The sequence below is a fragment of the Drosophila willistoni genome, unplaced genomic scaffold (genome assembly GCF_018902025.1).
Source record: "Drosophila willistoni isolate 14030-0811.24 unplaced genomic scaffold, UCI_dwil_1.1 Seg485, whole genome shotgun sequence".
Lineage (NCBI taxonomy): Eukaryota > Metazoa > Arthropoda > Insecta > Diptera > Drosophilidae > Drosophila > Drosophila willistoni.
The window spans coordinates 3,124,774-3,138,880 of record NW_025814416.1 but is presented as its reverse complement, the minus strand read 5'-3'; the positions used below and the strand labels follow the sequence as shown (position 1 = coordinate 3,138,880).

Here is a 14,107-nt window from a genome sequence, read left to right as displayed (position 1 = left end):
CCAGCTCTGCCGGCAGCGCTGCTTGCTGTCTACTACGTCTTTCGTCATCAACAGAGTACATGCATATACACACAGACGCAACGCTACATAAAGTGTATGTGTATGCGTGCGTTGCTTTGCTTTGGGAATGAGGGAAGAAGAAGAACAAATTGTAAAATAGAGAGTAAAATTGTTTTGTTTGTATATTGATGAATTGAGTTGCAGAAAACAAATTTTTAACATGTAAAATTATTATTACCAAGGACTGCAAGGGTATATAAACTTCGACATAGCCGATGTTAGCTTCTTTGATATTTTTATATACATTTTTGCCTTTTGTTCCTTTTGCCTTTTCAATGGCTTGTTGCCTACCTACTTGCAAGCATTCTGATCGTATTGATGATCAGAATAGAGCAATACGGCCGCGACTATGATACATTTTTTGGTTTGTCTGTGTCTAAGTCTGAGCTTGGATAAATGCTGGACTTGCCCATCTTGTGCCAGCTAGCAGCTTGATTTTAGTCGTATGTACGGGGATCTTTGTTTAAAGTTTCTTTAAGCAAACTGGCCAAACAGCTGTCTAACGAGTGTGACTCTGGCGTACATTTATTGTCGCAATTCAAGTTCGTTGCAGCTTCTGAGAAGTTTCCCAAGAAGTGTACCCTTGAGTTGCCTCATAAGCAGTCGCCAGCACTCTATTGCATCTTCTCCCATTTTACTTTCGCCTACACCATCTTCTTATCCCTCTTTATGCTCTTCTTCTTAGATTGAAGTACCCAGCACAAGCCCTGGTGTACCTCAATCTATCCCTCACGGGAACTCCGATCAATTACATGATCTTGCTGGCTCTCAATCACTTGTGGATTTCAATGCTCCTCCACCTTCACTAACTGTAGTGCCTCATCGCAAACATTGCGATTGCAATTCCAGGCTTGCTCCAGATACTTCTGAGTCGTCTGTGGCAGGTAATTAATTCAAGCTCTCGCAACTGTTCTGTGATAGCCAAACCTTTTCGGCTGACATATTAGCTTTTTCTGAAACTTGGCTTAACTCCTCTGTTTTGAATAATGAAATTCTTTCTAATAACTTTATTTCTTATAGGCTTGATCGTGTTGGTCGTCGTGGCGGTGGAGTGCTCATTGCTGTCAACTCGAATCTGTGTTCAAGTGTTATGCCGAATGATCTGCCCTTATCAATTGAGTTGATAAGGTGTTGAGTTTATTTGCGTCGAAGTTACATATTCCAACTTTAGCTTATAAATTCCTTGTTCATATATAACTCCAGCTTCTGATATCATGACCTACATGCACCATGCTGATGCTTTGCAAACTATTTTAAGTCGTCTTAAACATCGTGATTTCTTTATAGTTTTAGGTGATTTTACTACTGAATGTACGCTATATTAGTTGAATTCTTTCCTTAACTCTTCTAAAAGAATCCTTGATCTTGTTTTTGTTAATGATTCCACTGTTAGTGCTGTATGCCGAACACAGCCCCTAGTGAAACCTGAAGATCCTTATCACCCTACCATTGAAGTTACTATTTCTTACAATTCCGTTACTAATTCATTTAATAACATCGCAAATTCTCGTCGTAGATGTTTTGGTAAAACAAATTTCAATCTTCTTAATAGCCTTATTTTCTCTTTTGATTGGTCATTTCTATTTGAGTGCTGCGATATAGATTGTGCAGTGAAGTTTTTCTACTCTGCTCTTAATTCTCTAATTGATAAATGCGTTCCTTATGTGAATGTCTCTACCGCCTCTAGCGCGCCAGTCTCGTTCACACGTAGGCTCTCTAATCTCCGTAACATTAAATCGAGATATTTTAAAAGATTTAAAAAAACTGGTTCTCGACTTGACTATGCAAATTACTGTATAGCCAAATCTCAATTTTGTCTTTTAAACACTCAATACTACAATAATTATATCGTTCGCTGTAAGGTTGAATTTTATAAGAACCCCAAAAGATTTTACAACTTTGTTAATTCCAAAAGACGCTCTGATGTACTACCCTCCACCTTCACACTTAATGACCAGACTGCTAATAATGATTCAGATATTGCAGATCTGTTTGCTAAATTTTTTCAGTCGACTTATTCTACTACTGTTTCGGAACCCACACCCTATCCCTTTTCAATCCCACATTTAAATTGTATGTTTTTTCCTAGTATTACTGAAGACTGTATTATCTCCAGCTTGTCATCTATGACGTCTTCCTTCGTTCCCGTTCCTGATAATATATCTAGTTGCATCCTTAAGTTGTGTTCGATTTCCCTATCTAAGCCTTTATCTCGGTTATTCTTTATTTCGAGTGAGTCTTGTAGCTTTCCTGATGTTTGGAAAGAGTCTTTTATTATTCCGCTTTTTAAAAAGGGCAAAAAATTGTATATTTCTAACTACCGTGGCATTGCCAAACTTACCGCAATACCTAAGCTGTTTGAGAAAATTATTACGTCTTCCCTTCAACACCTATCCAGATCCACTATTTCTCCCTGTCAGCATGGATACATGAAAGGTCGTTCGTCGCTTACTAACCTTTTAGAATTGACTACCCTTGCTTCCATGGCCCATGGCTTCCGTAAAAAGTGTCAAACTGATGTTATTTATACTGACTTTAGTAAGGCTTTCGATACGTTTGATCATTCTATGCTTCTCGCGAAACTTAACATAATGGGGTTTTCCCCAAAACTATTGGCTTGGTTAAAGTCGTATCTTATTGGCAGAACCCAAAAGGTGTCTTTTCGTTCCTCGATATCTAAAACTCTTCGAGTTACGTCAGGTGTACCTAAAGGCAGTCATCTGGGGCCACTGTTATTTACCTTGTTTATAAATGATTTGCCTTTGGCCTTGGCTCATTCACGCGTGCTCATGTTTGCGGATGACGTCAAGATTTGTTATTCCTATAATGATCCTTCTTTCCAACAGTACTTGCAATCAGATCTCGATGCATTCTGTGATTGGTGCCACGTTAATAAATTACATCTTAATGCCTCAAAGTGCTCTTTTATGACATTCAGTCGTTTGTCTCCGTTCCTAGCACATTACTCTTTTAAATCTGTTCTGTTAGATTTTCACATCTCTTCAATTGACAATAGACGCTACGTAACAAAGGTTTTATACACTTCGTTAGTTCGCCCTACTATACAATATTGTTCGCCAGTGTGGAACCCTCAATATGATGTTCACCAGCTTAGTATTGAATCGGCTTAGAAGCAATTCCTTAAGATCGCGTTACGCGGTCTTTATTGGGACCCGAGTCTTCGCCTACCTTCTTATTCTGAAAGACTTCTTCTTATTAATCTTCCTTCAGTTTACAAGCGTAGGCTCGTATTTGGCATTCTTTTTCTCCATAAACTAGTCAACGGCGAAGTCATTTCTTCTAATTTACTAGATACGCTATATTTTTGTTTTTCCTCACGTCGGACCAGAAACTTTTTCCTATTCACCTTAGTAGATGTCTGACTAACTACTCTCTTCAAATAAAACACCTCCACCGGGTCGGGGATGTTTGATTGTGTATAAAGCCAAGCTACCTTCTTTAATTAATATGTTGTCTGTTTTTTAGCTTAAGCTTTTTCGTCGACTGCTGGTTAGTTGAAGTAAATAAATAAATAAATGAAAGTCAATTTGGATCGTCGTACTCGCAACGCAGAAGGAATCAGAAGCAATGTTTCGAAAAGGACTGAAGAAGAGCTGGAATTGGTACGGGAGACGGAGCGGCTAAGGAAACGGCAGAGGATTCTTATAGAACCTGCCGAAAGGTGTGCGGGCGGGCTGGAGCATGAGCGTTTGTGAGCCCGAGAGTCGCGATCCTCAGCAATACAATCGCTCGCAAAGAAGTAAACTGTATAGGGGAAGGGTAGCTGAATCCCGCGCACAGTTAAGACTAGATCGATATGAGCAATACTATCGTATTGCATTTCGATATGACCCAGCTGCTGATTATGGCTTCAGCCGATATGTCGTCAATGGCCAGATGAGTCATGTCTGCACTTACTGTCAGGCTCTGAAATTTAATAATGAAACGAAAGGAATGTATTGTGCTGGCGGCAAAATCAAATTACCTCAACTTGAAGCACCACCAAAGCCACTGCGAACACACATCCACTACTGTATCGAAGCATTTCCTATCAAACATTAGGAAATATAATTCCTGCTTCCAAATGACGTCATTTGGGGGAAATTGTGCCTGTTCAATTCATGCCAACTTTAAAGTTAAAGGGCAAATCTATTACAAAGCTGGCGCCCTGCTCCCCTTCCCAGTGAGCATAAATGTCTTCAAATTCACTTCATCGGTGATGATAAAGACGAAGCCAATAAACGATCTAGAATACATACCTCCATAAGGAGGTCCATCATTTCGCAGCTTTGTTCAAAAAAGCACTTGATATGATGCCCTCGGATACTAACAAAGTCATCCACCCAGACACGCAACACCCACTGGAGAACATGTCAGGAGATATTATGCTCCAACTATAGACGAAGTGGCGATTGTCATAGTGGGGGATCAGTTCCAACCTCGAGATATTATTCTCCATCGACGAAACAATCATTTCACAAACGTCGCTGAAACTCACCGTAGTTATGGTGCCAATGGATATCACTTCAATGTGAAGATGGTAGATCCAGTGAATGGTATAGAAACCAATAAAAAGTGTAGTGCAATGAACTTTTTCGCATACCGTTTAATGGTTCGGAATAACGAGGACAACCATATATTGGAATGTACATTATGGTTATGTACGCAAAAATTGAAACAGATTGAATTCTCAGATTGAATCAGACGAAACTTTGCTCCGAGGAATATATTCATTTGTGAGATGCCGTAGTGAATGACCGTAATACTACCAATGTTGGAAAGCTCACGATTTTACTATCTTCATATAAAGGTAGTCCACGCCACATGCAGGAATATGCTCAAGATGCTATGGCATATGTTCGGTAATATGTCCGTCCAGATTTATTTATTACGTTCACATTCAATCCAGCTTGGGACGAGATAGTGCAGCTGTTATTTTCTGGGCAATCGCCCGCGGATAGGCATGACATCACAGAAGAGAGGATTGCCACATGCCCACATACTAATCTGGCTCTTTGATAAAATCTCTATCTATTTCAAGCCAATCTATTTCTCCGAAATACTATCCATTATATCCATTTCGGTTTGAGAGAGTCGAGGTAAACACTCCTCATCACTTGAATAGGACAGCTTCAACGTATGTTTTCCATGACACACTACTCCATTTTTTTTTTAAATTAAAGATTATTTAATACTTATGTTTTAAACAAATGAAGAACTTCATGATACTGCTTTAGTTTATAACAAAAATGGTTTTCTCAAACTACATCAAATTTTGGCAGTCAAATTGTATGTCACTTGAATAGGACACCTCAACAAAAATACATTTTAAATTCGTTTCAATGTTTTAACATACGCATAACTTTGTTTACATACAAAAATAGAAAGTAAGAAAGTTTCTGTTCCAAGACTTCAATCATCCTGTTTGGAAGAGATTCATACAAACTGACCAAATAATTCAAAGAAATGGAATCCCAAGCTCTTTCAATTGCTTTTATTAATTCTGGAACACTTGAATATTGTTTTCCTGAACTATAAATCTCGCGTGTCAGCCATCCCCACACATTTTCGATTATATTTAAATTGGGTGAGTAGGGCGGCCAGCTTAGGAGGTCCACATTTTGGCTCTTAATGAACGATTTTACAAGCCGAGCTGTGTGTGGCGCATTATCTTGCTGATACATCCATGGGAAAGGCCCAAAAAAGGTTTCGAAATGTGGATAAGCCTCTACTAAAATTTCCTTGTAGCACAATGCATTCATTGTTGATGACAAAAATTTAAGTTTAAAGGTGCCATAGTACGCAATGACCCCCCACACCATCACACCTCCAGCTCTGCTATGAAGACGGTCCAAATGATGAGGTTCTTTGCATATATCATGGAAATAATATCTATACCCGTCTGGACCTTCTAAATTGAATTTTTTTTCGTCCGAGAACACGAACACGAGTTTTTTTGCTTTTCTTGCCATGTTGAGAGGAGGCTTCTTCTTAATTTAAGATGTTTAGCCTTCGAAATAACACGATGGACAGTGGATATACCTCAGTGAAATAAGTATATGTGCATTTTTTTCTTGCTCTTGTACTGTATTAAAATCTAACCGTACATTGTTTTGGAGTATGCACGTTTCTTCATACATTCATATAGCATGTGTACATATTCCACGTCTTCTCTTTGAACTTCATTCTTAGTACCGTTATCTCAAATTTGCGACGCAGATCGTCGATTTCTTATGAAATAAGTATATGTGCATTGTGCTAACATTGTGCTTTAGAGTATGTTCAAGCGTTTAAGTGTGCAGAACAAAAAATAATTTTGTAATTAGAAGGTGACTAGAACAATTTAAATTGTATTTGAGTTCAAGAATCTAGTTGTTAATGTGATTTTATGTTAGAATGCCTCGTGGATCGCATTTGTCGCCCAAAGACCAAGGTCTGATCACAGGATTGGCTGAAGCTGGAAAGAACATAACATATATTGCTGCTAGAGTTAATAGGCATAGAAACACAGTGGCCAATTTCCTACCGACCTACCGACATTGTGTAGTATGTTCATACAACTAATAACTCAACACAATGAGCTCAACTTGTAACACTTTGTTGCAAGTATAAACAATTAAACATATACGCATTAAAATATAATTGTGCACTTGAATATGTTCATATGTATACATTGAAGTATTCACATAAACATATTCAAGTAAACATACAATTAAGCATGAACATATATGTATGTACATTTGTATATGCACATACATATATTCACATAAGCACTGTATGCACAAGCGTAACATGAGCTAGAGCCAGGCCAGCGTGTGACCGCTGACCAAGCACTTTGATGCATGCGCTCCAACAGTATGTATGTATGTATGTACTGACACTCTCCCTCTCTTTTGTAGCTGTCGCATAAATCGCAGCATAAGAATATATATGTAAAATTAGCCTAAGCAAAAGAATAATTTGGAATAAAGAAATCAAATCAATCAAAAACTCCAGTCAACCGACACAGACGTGTTATTATATTATTTTTCAACCCAACGGAACCCGGTCGAAGGAGTTTTTACATGGCGACCGTGACAGGACCTGAGCTGCACACAACATATATATAAATTATAATAACATAATTTTATATTGAAAAGCGATGACATCTAAATGATGCTGCGACAACTAATATATGGAAAAGCGACAACAACTAAATGATGCTGCAACTTATTGGCAAGAAAAGAAACAACTGACAGAGATTGTAGCAACAACAACAGCATAAACAACAGAGAGTAAATAATTTAATAATAATTACTGGAAAAAATAATAAGAAAAATTATGTAAGCATTAAACATTTAAAGCTAAAGAACAGCTATCAACATCAGCTTCAACATCATAATACTGAAGATATCTAGTGAATATATTTGAGTCTCGTTCGTTATCCCAACGATGAACATCAGCATCAACACATAAGTTTGACTAAAAAAAAAAAAAAAAAAAAAAAAAAAAAAAAAAAAAAAAAAAAATACATGAACAACAGTGAAGATATTCCCTTTGCGGAATCTGCTCCTGTCGAGCAAAGGGATGCACTGACGCTAAAAGAAGCGCTAGGACTGTATCCCAACGATGGACCGCGGCCACTAACAATAGAGGAGTACAGAGCCCGGCAGCAGACGAGAATCCCCAAAAAAGACGAAACGGGGCGGTGAGGTGAGACGCCTGCTCACCCAGAAAAGACTGCAGCAGGATTTACTAAAGGCCAGCACCAACGAAGAAGACCGACAACGCTGCATAGAGCGTATCGAGAACCTAAAAACTGAACTTCGCCAAAGAGCGAAGAAACGCAAGGGGGCCGCAGAAATGCGCAAGCCTTAACTTGCCTTTAATTTAATAATAATAATTATAAGCCTAATAGCAAGTTGAAGCACGAAAGTGCAACTTGCGAACTTACTAACTTTCTGTAGGCTATTACTAACAATGTGGTTGGAGAATTTTTTTTTTCATATAAATTTTTTTTTTTATTTCTAAATAACAATAACGAATGAAATGTAAATCTGAATTGTGAGCCAACCACATGCTCTATAATTTTTTCCACGTCTCTGGCTCGCTGTGCAAGACACAGTTGAGATAAAATTTTTTTTTCTTTTGTCGTATAAAAAAAATTTTTAATAATTTTTTTAAATAAAATTTCATAAAAATTCATGAATCCATAACAATTTTTCAAATAATTCAAATATAAATTTTTATAATTATAATTCGTATTCAAGCAAATAAGAACGAAGCTTGAAATACTTAAAAAAAAAAATTTTTTTTAGTAACTTTTAAACAAAAGGTTTTGAGATGTTTTTATGGGCTTTTGTTCCCTATTTTTTTCCCGTATTTGTCATATTCATTTTCATCCTGCTAAATTAAAATAGTCTCATATAGGATCGTTAGTCAGTGAGATTATTATTAGAATTATACACAAAAAAAAAAAATTTTTTTTTAAATAAACTCCATATGTTCGATAATTCCATAAGTAAATTTGATGATATATCTCTTATACCCACAATGGGGTTAATAGAAACAAAATCAGTGGACTCCACTGCTAATGTAATAAATAAAATCGAATCATCAAATACTGACTTGAGATTAACGAACATATTGTTATTAATAATCGTCGTAATAATGTGCGCATATATTTTATATAAAGCTTATCTATTACACAATAAATGTGTAACCAAAAGAGCCATAAGCCAAGCTAATGACCTAGATAAGGTCTAAGAATACATATGCACACACGCGAATAACAATAAAAAAAAAAAATAATAATAATTCTGGAAAACAATGGCCACTCTTGATAATTATTTTGGAAAAATAAACGCTAGGCATCCCAGTATTGTCCAAGATTTAATTGAGGTTTTTAGAAATGAGCATATCAATTCACCACAGAACTCAATAAACTTGGTACAAATTAAGTCAGCTTACCTAAATATAACGGGAGAAGAATTCCCAGTTCAAGGAAGCACTAGGGTACAGATGAGTTTCATCCTCACAGTACCATATGTATGTTGCTTTTCCAACGCAGCAGGCACATATCGTTTCTACCGAATGGAGGAACCGAGGCAGTAAGCCTCCATGATTTTTTTATATACGTACATCCATATTAATAGGCCTAACAAGTTAGTGTAGAATATGGATAAGATAGAAACAAAAAGGCTACAAAAATACTTACCTTTCCTCGATTTCCTGATACAATCAGGCGAAACAAATCACAAATACAAGGAAATAAGGTATTGGATAGCCCACAACTACAAATTTACAAAAAAAAATTGTAGATCTTATGGAAAAATCCATAAAAGTAGCTTATAGTAGATTGTTAGCTAAGACTCCTTTACATAAAGACGTGCCCGGATGGGTCCACGAACTTTTTAAGGACTCGATCGCGCTGATAGACATATCAGAATCGAGTACAGACTCAGATGTAGAAATAATAGATACAGAATAATAAAAAAAAAAAAATAAATAAACATAAACATTTTCGAAAATTTTGTTATTTTTAACAAACTATGGTTACTTGGGATGATATAATTGGAAAAGCTAGAATACACGCACAAGAATTAACTAAATCTTGTAAGTGCCTCTCGCAAAACAGAGAAACATCCCAAGACACAGTAACCAAACACACGAAAATAATAACCGAGAAGCTCCAAGCTATTAGGGCAGTATTAACTGAGCACTATAGCAAACTAAAGGAAGGGCAAAAAACAGCCGCAAATGCGTTCTACAGTGATTGCAAACAAAAAGCAATAGCTGTGCTAAACAGACACAATATTGAATTTAAACAAACAACTGATTTGGAAACTTCAATAGTGCTGGAAGAAGAAACGCAACTAATGGCCGATGATGAAAGAGGTCAAGAAAAACCACCAGTGAGCTCTGATCAGTCAATTATAAGTCATAATAAACCAGCAATTCCAAAAGGAAGCAACAAAATGACTCAAACAGTGGTAGAATTCATAAACACAGCCACAAGGCTGCTACCATTCTTCGATGGTGACATTAAAAACCTACAAGGTTTCATTGGGGCACTTCGCGTACTTGATACCATAAAAGAAACGCATGAAGCAGTAGCCATCGAAATAATAAAATCAAAATTGAAAGGTCAAGCGGGTAATACGCTAAGCTCGGAAACAACGATTGACGAAGTTATACAAAAACTGTCAACAATCTTTAAGGGTGAATCAGTGGATCTTTTAACAGCAAAGATTAAAAATCTGCAGAGAAGCCCTAATAACTGTGTTTCATACACAAAAGAGATTACTGAGTTGACCGACGCCCTAAAAGGCGCGTATATTTCGGATGGTCTTCCAAATGAACAGGCTATAAAATACACTACCAAAGTGGCAGTAAATGCTATGGTAAGTCATACCAAAAGTCAAAGAGTCCAGCTACTAATGGAATCGGGAAACTTTGATTCAGCCAAAGAAGCCATCACTAGATTTACCACTCTTTCAGTAGAGTCGGGCTCCACGGGAAGTTCCCAAAATAATACCATTTTTTATGCCCAGCATAATGACCGCGGTAGACGCCGCTACAATAATAATGGTAACTGGAGAAACAACTCGAATTGGAACAACAACAATTCGAGCTGGAGCAATAACGATGCCCACAGAGCCCAACGAGGCCGAAATAATTCACGCTACCGAAGAGGCGGCCGTGGAGGTGGACAACAAAATAATAATAGACAAAACACAAATAACCAACAAAATGGTTATAACAATACAAATGTCCGAATTACCCAAAGCGACCAGGGAAACGGACAAGCTCCTCCAAATGCTCAGAGTTAAAAAATAAAGTATACTCTATCAACCTAAGTCTTAATAATTTCGTATCATTTAAGAATGTTGAAACCAATAAGAAAATAACATTCTTAATTGACACCGGTGCAGATATTTCAATAATAAAGGAAAATTCTGATGTATTTCATGACATCAAAGTAAACAAAACTGTAGACATTCGAGGCATAGGAGAAGGAGTAATAAATTCCAAAGGCCTAGTCTCAATAGAATTGCAGACAAGTAAATATATTATTCCATACGAATTTCATCTGCTTCATGCAGATTTCGCAATCCCATGCGATGGAATAATAGGATTAGATTTCATAAAAACTTTTAATTGCAAAATAGATTACAGCAATTCAGAAGATTGGTTTATACTTAGACCACAAACATTAAAGTACCCAATTTACGTTCCAATAACATTCAATTCTGGTAATAACTCAGCACTTCTACCAGCAAGATCCCAAGTGGTACGCAAAATAGAACTATCTTCAGCAGAAGGTAACATTTTAATTCCGAATCAGGAAATTAAACCGGGCGTTTATGTTGCAAACACTATTGCAACAGCCCAAAGTACTTATGTCCGATTCTTAAATACCACAGATAACTGCCAACTAGTAGGCTTTAACAATTTAAAATTTGAATCACTTTCGAACTACGATATAGTTCAAAATACCAAAGATTTAAGAAAAGAATCTGTAATTCATAAATTGAAGAAAAATTTCCCAACACTATTCAAAGACAAACTCGAAAAATTATGCACTGAGTATAGTGATGTGTTCGGACTTGACACCGAACCGATCACAACAAATAATTTTTATAAACAAAAATTAAGACTTAAGGATGATGAACCGGTATATGTGAAAAATTACCGGAGCCCGCATAGCCAAATAGACGAGATCCAGCGACAAGTTGGAAAGTTAATTGAACAGGGTATTGTTGAACCGTCTGTTTCGCCTTATAATAGCCCACTCTTACTAGTCCCAAAGAAAACACTTTCGGGATCTAAAGAAAAAAACTGGCGATTAGTAATTGACTATCGTCAAATAAACAAAAAATTGCTGTCAGACAAGTTTCCGCTCCCCAGAATTGATGATATTCTTGATCAATTGGGAAGAGCAAAATATTTTTCTTGCCTTGATTTAATGTCAGGTTTTCATCAAATAGAACTAGAAGAAAAATCAAGAGATATAACGTCTTTTTCAACGAGCAATGGCTCATATCGCTTCACGCGATTACCTTTCGGTCTAAAAATAGCACCTAATTCATTTCAAAGAATGATGACAATAGCATTCTCAGGGCTTGAGCCCAGCCAAGCTTTTCTCTATATGGATGATTTAATCGTTATTGGTTGTTCTGAACAACATATGATTAAAAATTTAGTAGATGTTTTTAAACTTTGCAGAAAAAACAATCTAAAACTGCATCCAGAAAAATTCTCATTTTTTATGCATGAGGTGACATTCCTAGGTCACAAATGCACAGACAAAGGAATCTTGCCAGACGACACAAAATTTGACGTCATCAAGAATTATCCAGTCCCACATGATGCAGATAGTGCTAGACGTTTCGTTGCATTTTGCAATTATTATAGACGTTTCATAAAAAATTTCGCCGAATACTCCCGGCACATAACAAGATTATGTAAAAAGAATGTTCCCTTCGAATGGACAGCAGAATGCGAAAATGCATTCCAATACTTAAAAGAAAAGCTCGTTCAACCTAATCTATTGCAGTACCCAGATTTCAGCAAAGAATTTTGCATAATCACGGATGCAAGCAAACAAGCATGTGGAGCAGTTTTAACACAAAACTATAATGGACTCCAGCTTCCAGTTTCATATGCATCAAGAGCGTTCACTAAAGGTGAAAGCAACAAGAGTACTACAGAACAAGAGCTAGCAGCAATACATTGGGCAATAACACATTTTCGACCATATATATATGGAAAACACTTCACAGTGCGAACAGACCATAGACCATTAACATATTTATTCTCCATGGTCAACCCGAGTTCAAAACTAACACGCATGCGGCTAGAATTGGAAGAGTACGACTTTACAGTAGAGTATTTGCGAGGTAAAGACAATTTTGTGGCAGACGCCTTATCGCGGATAACTATATCCGAATTAAAAGATATGAGTATAAAAGTCCTGAAAGTCACTACCAGGCAACAAAGTAGACAGAAAAACTGCGCAGTTAATAAAGAAGACCTTTTGCCAAGGCAAAAACTTCAAAATGCTTCTAGGCCCAACGTATACGAAGTCATCAATAATGACGAGGTACGAAAAGTAGTGACCTTGCGAATAACAGAATCTAAATGTTCACTGAAACATGGAAAGAAAGTTATGGCAAGAATTGAAGTTAGCGATTTGTATACCAATGGAATTCTCGACTTAGGTCAGTTCTTCCAAAGGCTTGAAATGCAAGCCGGTATACTTGAAATCAGCCAACTAAAACTGGCACCGAGCGAAAAGATCTTTGAAATTATTTCAATAGATTCTTTTAAAAATATGGGCAATACTATATTGAAAACATTAAGAGTAGCGCTACTCCAGCCGGTGACCCTAATAGAAAATGAAAAAGAAAAAGAAGCAATACTGTCTACATATCACGATGATCCAATTCAAGGAGGTCATACTGGCATTACCAGAACGCTGGCAAAAATCAAAAGACACTACTATTGGAAAAATATGGGACGCCATATCAAAGAGTACATAAGGAGATGTCATAAATGCCAGGTGTCAAAAACGACGACACATACGAAGACTCCCATGATAATAACAGAAACACCAGCGAAGGCTTTTGATAAGGTTATAGTGGACACAATAGGTCCACTACCGAAATCAGATAATGAAAATGAGTATATTGTCACATTGATATGCGATCTGACAAAATACCTAATAGCCATTCCAGTTGCATCTAAGAGTGCAAGTAATGTAGCTAAAGCTATATTCGAAAATTGTATACTACAGTACGGTCCAATGAAAACACTCATTACGGACATGGGAACTGAGTATAAAAACCAAATTATAACAGATATATGCAAGTACATGAAGATTAAAAATCTGACATCTACAGCATACCACCACCAGACCTTAGGGACAATAGAACGAAGTCATAGAACATATCGATCAAAAAACATACTGACATATTCGTTCATACATAAGTAGATAAGTCCGATTGGGATGCTTGGATACAATATTTCACTTATTGTTACAACACAACACCCTCGGCAGTGCATG

At 36.9% G+C, this 14,107-nt stretch overlaps 1 protein-coding gene and 1 long non-coding RNA gene across 3 annotated transcripts in view; one reads left to right on the top strand and one right to left on the bottom strand.

Moving 5' to 3' along the window:
* LOC111519568 (S-adenosylmethionine decarboxylase proenzyme) overlaps positions 1 to 14,107 on the top strand; it is a 296,107-nt gene that overhangs the window by 24,273 nt on the left and 257,727 nt on the right. The window lies entirely within an intron of this gene.
* On the bottom strand, positions 8,744 to 9,531 carry LOC124461426. Its single transcript, XR_006955058.1, has 3 exons — positions 9,257 to 9,531; positions 9,010 to 9,196; positions 8,744 to 8,905 (listed from the first exon to the last, which is right to left on the bottom strand). It is a non-coding gene; the product is annotated as an uncharacterized LOC124461426 (long non-coding RNA).